Raw genomic sequence first — 6,476 nt, 5'->3', positions numbered from 1 at the left:
AAATCAGGATTGGACCGGACGCGATAGCCGCAAGGTCCGAGAGACGAAAGTGGAACCCTGCAAAATTCGACTTTTGTTATCTAGATAATTTACAACAAATTGGTATGGCTATCTTAGATAAAGACGAAAATAATCTTACATTTTTAATAATATTGATGAATGTCGCTAAAACGTGATAAATTGGTAACGAAAAAGATCAATTTCATTTCAAATATGTAATTATTTTTAGCAATATTAGAATTTTCTGTTGAAAACCATTGAAAATATTTTACTGTTTATTATATATGATAACTATAAAAAATTAAGTATAAAAAAGATTTTATTTATCAAAATGAGCAATTTTTGCTAATTGGCAGATTCGAAATCATAGACTTTAGTTATTATCTTTCGGTAATTTGACTGATTGTTGTTGGAAAATAACAAACCATGTTGAAAAAATCGATTGAAACTGATCAAGATAAAGCGATAATTACCGTTATGACCGACGAGATACACCTTGGATTCGATCAGTGCGTTTAAGATGAAACGAGATCAATCTATGAAAGTGCAGTGCAGGTCAAGCACTCGTCGACGAGGCCCTTATTATAACGTTACATAGCTATAAATACGGAGCAAAATTATAGCGATGTATAACGGTAAGTTATGGCGCAAGGGGTTGAGCAAATAATGTGTATTAAATATAAGATCACTGGTAGTTAAATGAGCTCGAAATTACGCATCGTTTGAAAAAAACTCGCAAACTTGTCGAGAAAAGCGTAAGTTAGATAAGGCAACCACCGATTCTCTGGTGTAACCATCCGGAAGGGGTAAGGTACGAACAATCTCGTTAGGGACGAGATAAATCAACGGTTCGATGAAACCGTTTATAACGAAGTGAGATCTAACTGGAGTAATGCACCTCGCCTCTCGTATATTCTACTAGCCGCAGCTATCCTATTATTACGCGGAGCTGCCAGCACTCCCACGCTAAGGGGTAACCTGATCGGGGTTAATCTGACCCTGACCTGCAACACCTGCGCGCGCGACCCAACCTAATTCCAACTTTTTCCTCACCCTCTCTCGGTTAGTTTGCTTCGCGTTCTCGGCCTGCGTTGTCCCGAGGCGGGAGATAAGAGCGAAAGATAGGATTTTTTCTCTTGAGACCACCATACTTTAATGAAGACTCGCGTCAGATTATGTTCGGTGTCTCGTATCATGCTATGAAAAGTATTAATGAATTTCCAAGATTATTAATGTGAAAATAACAATTAATTATTAATATGTTGAAATGACATGTGTTGAAAAATCGTAATATTTATCGAACATCGAATATAGGGATATAGCTTCGTTGTTATTAAAAAGTAAAAGAATACGTTTACGTCGAATATCTTTATTCCTATGAAATATACTGCTGAAATATATACTGTGAAAAAATTTTTTATAGTAGATTTACGTGGAATTTATCGAAGAATGCGATATGCGTGTCTCTTCGTTCCATCCAGAGTTTGTTTCATATCAGTTACGGCAGGTACTCAACGCCCGCAATCATAAATCCTGAATACCGTCGATGGGTAGTATCGTCGTAGTATTATAAAGGTATATAAAAAAGAGGAAAGCGTTATGGGAAATGTCCTATCGGGAAGCGGCGGGCAGGTGCGCCGGCCATATAAGGTTAAAAGGCCATACAGTCGACTCTCGCTTCGAAGCACGATAAACGCGATTCGCTCGTGCCTCGCCCAACTTCTACATGAGGAGTTATTACGTACGCCTACGCCTCCGGGCTCGGCCGCAGGAAACTCGTGGCGAGGACTCGGTGACGGTGAGGGAAGGAGGTTCGTTTTTTGGTGTGTATCTACGGAAATTGAACGTCGAGAGCCGGCGACTAGTCGTTAAGTTGTAAATCTTGAGTGCGTGATGAATTGCTCATAGTTTAGAAACAGTCTTTTGATTGTGTTTTGATTAATGGCGTAGAATAGCGTATTTAAGAATTCTTTTTATATTAAAGGTTATTTGCATGAATAAATTTATCTGATATTTGTATCAATAATTTTAACAAAAGCTGTACGTGAAATTCCATGCAGTTTTTTTTTTGCAATAAAATGAAATATTCATATTTTCATTATTGAATTATTTCTGTGCATAATTTAATTACATTTTGATAAAAATCTCATATTTGTAATTATAAATTGGTTTTATTATTATTCATGTGATTATGGTATACGATTGTTTAATTAATTAGGGATTCAGCGTACGCTAATTAACATCGCTTTAACTCGACGCGATACGATGTGACTCATTGTGTCGTGTCAATATGTTCCGGCGTTTAATCTTCTCTCAGAGAGTGACATTATTAGCCGCAAATGAGTGAGACGCGGCGAATGGCTGCAAATTAACTATGCTGCCGGTTAACTGGTCGCCGCTAATTACGACGTACACGTCAATGCACCTGGTAATTATGCTCATTGCAGCCGCACACCGGCCGATTCCGTTTTTTTTTTCGCGAGAGAGCCGTGACTAATAACGCAAGATCGAAAAATCGTAGCATCGATCGGCCTCTTCGAGATGCGTTGAGGCCAAACTCCCACAAGGTGCCATCGAAGGACGGTCCACCCGCTGATCTGTACCTGTGTTCTTTTAATTGGAACCAGAACCGAATCGCCGATCAGCTGCAGGTGAATCGCAACGATTTGTATCACTGGCAGATCATTACTCATCCGTCCTCGCGCGGGGAATTTATAGCGAGTCGCCATTGTAACGAGTAGGAAAGAATCGAATCCGTTCCCCACGGGAGTAAGCGAAAAAGTTTTTCTTCGTTATCTGCCTACGTGGAAGAACGCGTAGTTCTTGTTGTGTTTCGGTTTTGCCGCGGGAGAGAATCGCCTCTTCGTCAGCCCTTTTGTTTAATCTACAACTGTTCCACCAGCGAAAAAGCGAGCGAGCAAATAAGCTGACTAACGTCAAGATTAATATAATACATCGTTTCGAATTAGCCCTTCGATATAACGAGATTTCGCTTCTTTTAGCTTTTTTTTTACACTTTATTTGCTCCTATTCGTTTGCTTTTTGTCAGACGTCGCTGCGTCGTTGGACCGCTAACGATCCGGTTAGTGAAATAACCGTGCCAGGGATATTTCCCTTCTGGCATATCGATTCACGTGACGCGGGGTTACAGATGTTTCAGCAAGTGTTCGAGCGGGTTCAGGTGGTGACGGTCGATCGGTTGTTGCACGTGCTGGCCGGAAGCGGAAACGCGTTGTGGGAACGACGAAAGCCACAAGTGGCATGGGACTAAGTCTAATGATGCGCATATAAATGCGGGATGTGTGCAAAGTGAAGATGACACATGTAGATAACGGGAGGATGTGACCAGCGTTTGATATTAGCATCATAAACGGACATTAAGGAATTATTGGCTGACACTTCGTTAAGCTTCGTTATTAACGAACTGTTGCATTTTCTTTTTCTAATAAGTTTAATAGGACTTGGAATAACATATAAAATTTGTACAACATTGCTTTCTCTTATTAATTTGGTTATATATTATTGCCTTTTCTTATCAATCTAATTAACAGTATAATATAATTATCTTCGCGAATCGTAAAACACCATTTCTACGCGGAAAGACTATTACTATTAATTTAACTATTTCTGTTCACAATTCTTTAAAACAATAAAAATAATTAATATGTTTCATTGCTGTGTGATATTCTATGTTTTCTGGATATCAGGAGAATTCTCATGAGTTGTGAACTTTTTTTTTAATTCTCCCCTTTTTTATTACAAGATGATGTCGCCTACATAGTGATTTTAAGCAAAATTGCGACAGTTACAGATTTGCTTTTTGGATTCGATAATTTCATGATATATTTGTTAGTGTTGTTACTAATTATTCACATTAATGTTATTATATTACATATTTTTATTATCTAATTAATGGTTAACAAAAAATGTTTTAGAGTGATTTTATTTATTAATTATAATTAATAATATAATACTGGCAGAACATAGAACAGAGAGATGTAATTTTATACTATTTTTAATAAAGTGTTACTTTTAATTACTTTTTAATAATTATACTTCATAAGAGACTTGTATCTTCTACGCTTTGTAAGAATCTTTGTAATACGAAATATTTTTTTGGAAATAAAAATTAACAACAGAAAAACATTTTGAATATACAGCATTTATTTCAGCATTAAAAGTCGCTTAGTAAATATTTAAACAGTACGAAAGGCTTCTCACGTCCACGTGTCGTTCCATCGGTATCAGAATCGTAAAGTCTGTTTGAAAAGAAGAAAAAGAATCGATGTAAGGCTTTTCTGCCAGATACACATGGCTGTTCGGATTTGGATTCACTGTACCAATTCGAAGGGTCTCCCGAGAGTTTTGGACATTTAAATCGATACATAGGTGCTTTCTTCGGATATTTCCATCGTTATCTGTACGATTGCGTGATCCGAAGCGGTTACGTATTCATAAATATTATTTTTTCATGCTTGGCATTCGTTTACGAGCACTTCGTCTTTAAATTGCTGCATCCCGAAAAGATCATTTTAAAATAATTAGTTTTTAAATAAAATTAAAAAAAAATTTTTTTTAATTAAAATAAAAAAAATAATTAGTTTCGCGAATGTCACGAATGACTGTCAATAATTAATAGCTTACATAATTATATAATATTGTTTCCTTACTTCAAAAGTGAGACAACTAAGAAATGTGATTTTCGAGTTATTACCATGAATGAGTTAAGTAAAGATTACTTTAGCAAAAGTAAATTAACTTAATTTCACGTCCAATCGTCAATAGCATTTATGTCGTTTTTAAGGTTTTCAAAGAAAATATTCTACCTTCTACAAAAGAGTGACACATTTTGAGTTATATATGTCGTTTATAAATAAAAAGGAAAGTGTTACACAGAGAACATTTACAGTTAAGAAGTTTTGATGCTTAACGTTTCAAGAAAAAATTATTTTATTTTAAATTTAGTTGTTTTAATTGAGACAAATACAAACTGATAAATATTAAGGTAAATACGAACTGTTAATTTATTTCGAATTATGTCACTTTTGATGAATTATTTCAGATTTATTATAATTTTGCAGGATATCAAAATTGTCGTAAGTTGAAAAGGGTGGTTTTTTAAGGATTGTGAAACAAAAATGAAATTTAATCATGTTTCTAAGAGTATATTCTTTTTGTCGACATTATTTTAATTAGTCAATAATTTTCTATTAAATTGAAAAATAATTTTTTTAAACTTAATTTTTGTAGTTATGCTACTTTTGAAATAATTGGGATGGATATCATCTTTTAAGATTTTCGGAAATAACAAAGAAATCTTGGTTATATCGGAGACTTTGGGTTCATGAAGTTATCTTGTAAGCACTATAAACTTGTAATTCTATTTTAGCCTTCCGCGATATTACGTGCCATTTAACTTTCTCGAATCGCGTTAAAATCGGCGCGTTATCTTAGATCGAGACATGGATGCCGCATTTTACGGACGAACGGGACGATGTCGGCTCTTTTCGACATTATTACTGTTATTACTTATATACACCGGCGCAGTGCGCATTTAATGGAATTCCGGTCTTTACGATAGCCTGAGGAAATCGTATCCCCGAGTCACTTTACATCCGGCTGTAAACCGCGACGGACACCTCGCGGTCCTTCGCGCGCTGCCGAATAACGAGTAAATTTTACGCGCATCTTTAATGATGCCGCTTTCCATTAACAAGTCATAATTGGCGCTTTATCGATCGCTATCGCGCGTTCGTCGCCGCTTTATCTCACGCACGAGCGCGGAATCGGAACGACGCAAAAAGGCCACAAAAATCTTAGTCAGGACGGAGAAGCACGGTCGATTTAGCACCTTTATTACGGGCAGTAAATAAATAATTAAGATTTTTTTGTTTAAACACAAACGGTATCTGTTCTCTGTTAATAGCTCACGATCCCGGATGGCGACGGCTTTATGATTCAGTTGCGAATTAACCGCGACTGTTAACAGAGGCTCGCAATGAGTATTAACGACGCATAATATCTCGGCAAGGGCGGTACCGCAATAACCGATGGTTATCGGTGTTTCATGCTGAAATTCACGTGCCGCGATGAACGAGAGAGCTACTTGTTACGAGATAAAAATTTTATTGATTAAGAAATATTTTATCTTTTATATAAGAGACATAATTTTTCCAAATGTTATCATTAAATAATAAAATAATTATAATTTAGAGATTAACCTTTCACAGGCAACATGGGATCTTTAAAGCACCATCGATATTTGGATTGTAAATTTTGGTAAATTTAAATCTGTAAGAAAAATAAGTAAAATACGATTTGACTTCTAGCGTGATAAAATTTATTGTTAAAGTTTTAATGAGTGTACCAGAATCATATCCGATTTTTATACAATCTGGAACAATAAAAAAATTTGCTCTGTTTCTCGAAAATTCTTATTGCTGACGGAAGTTAAAATTCATGTTGCTAGCAGAAAG

This window comes from Mycetomoellerius zeteki, unplaced genomic scaffold, assembly GCF_001594055.1.
Source record: "Mycetomoellerius zeteki isolate Tzet28-1 unplaced genomic scaffold, Tzet1.0 scaffold35, whole genome shotgun sequence".
Taxonomy (NCBI): domain Eukaryota; kingdom Metazoa; phylum Arthropoda; class Insecta; order Hymenoptera; family Formicidae; genus Mycetomoellerius; species Mycetomoellerius zeteki.
The sequence above is the reverse complement of the archived record's forward strand: the minus strand, read 5'-3'. Positions refer to the sequence as shown.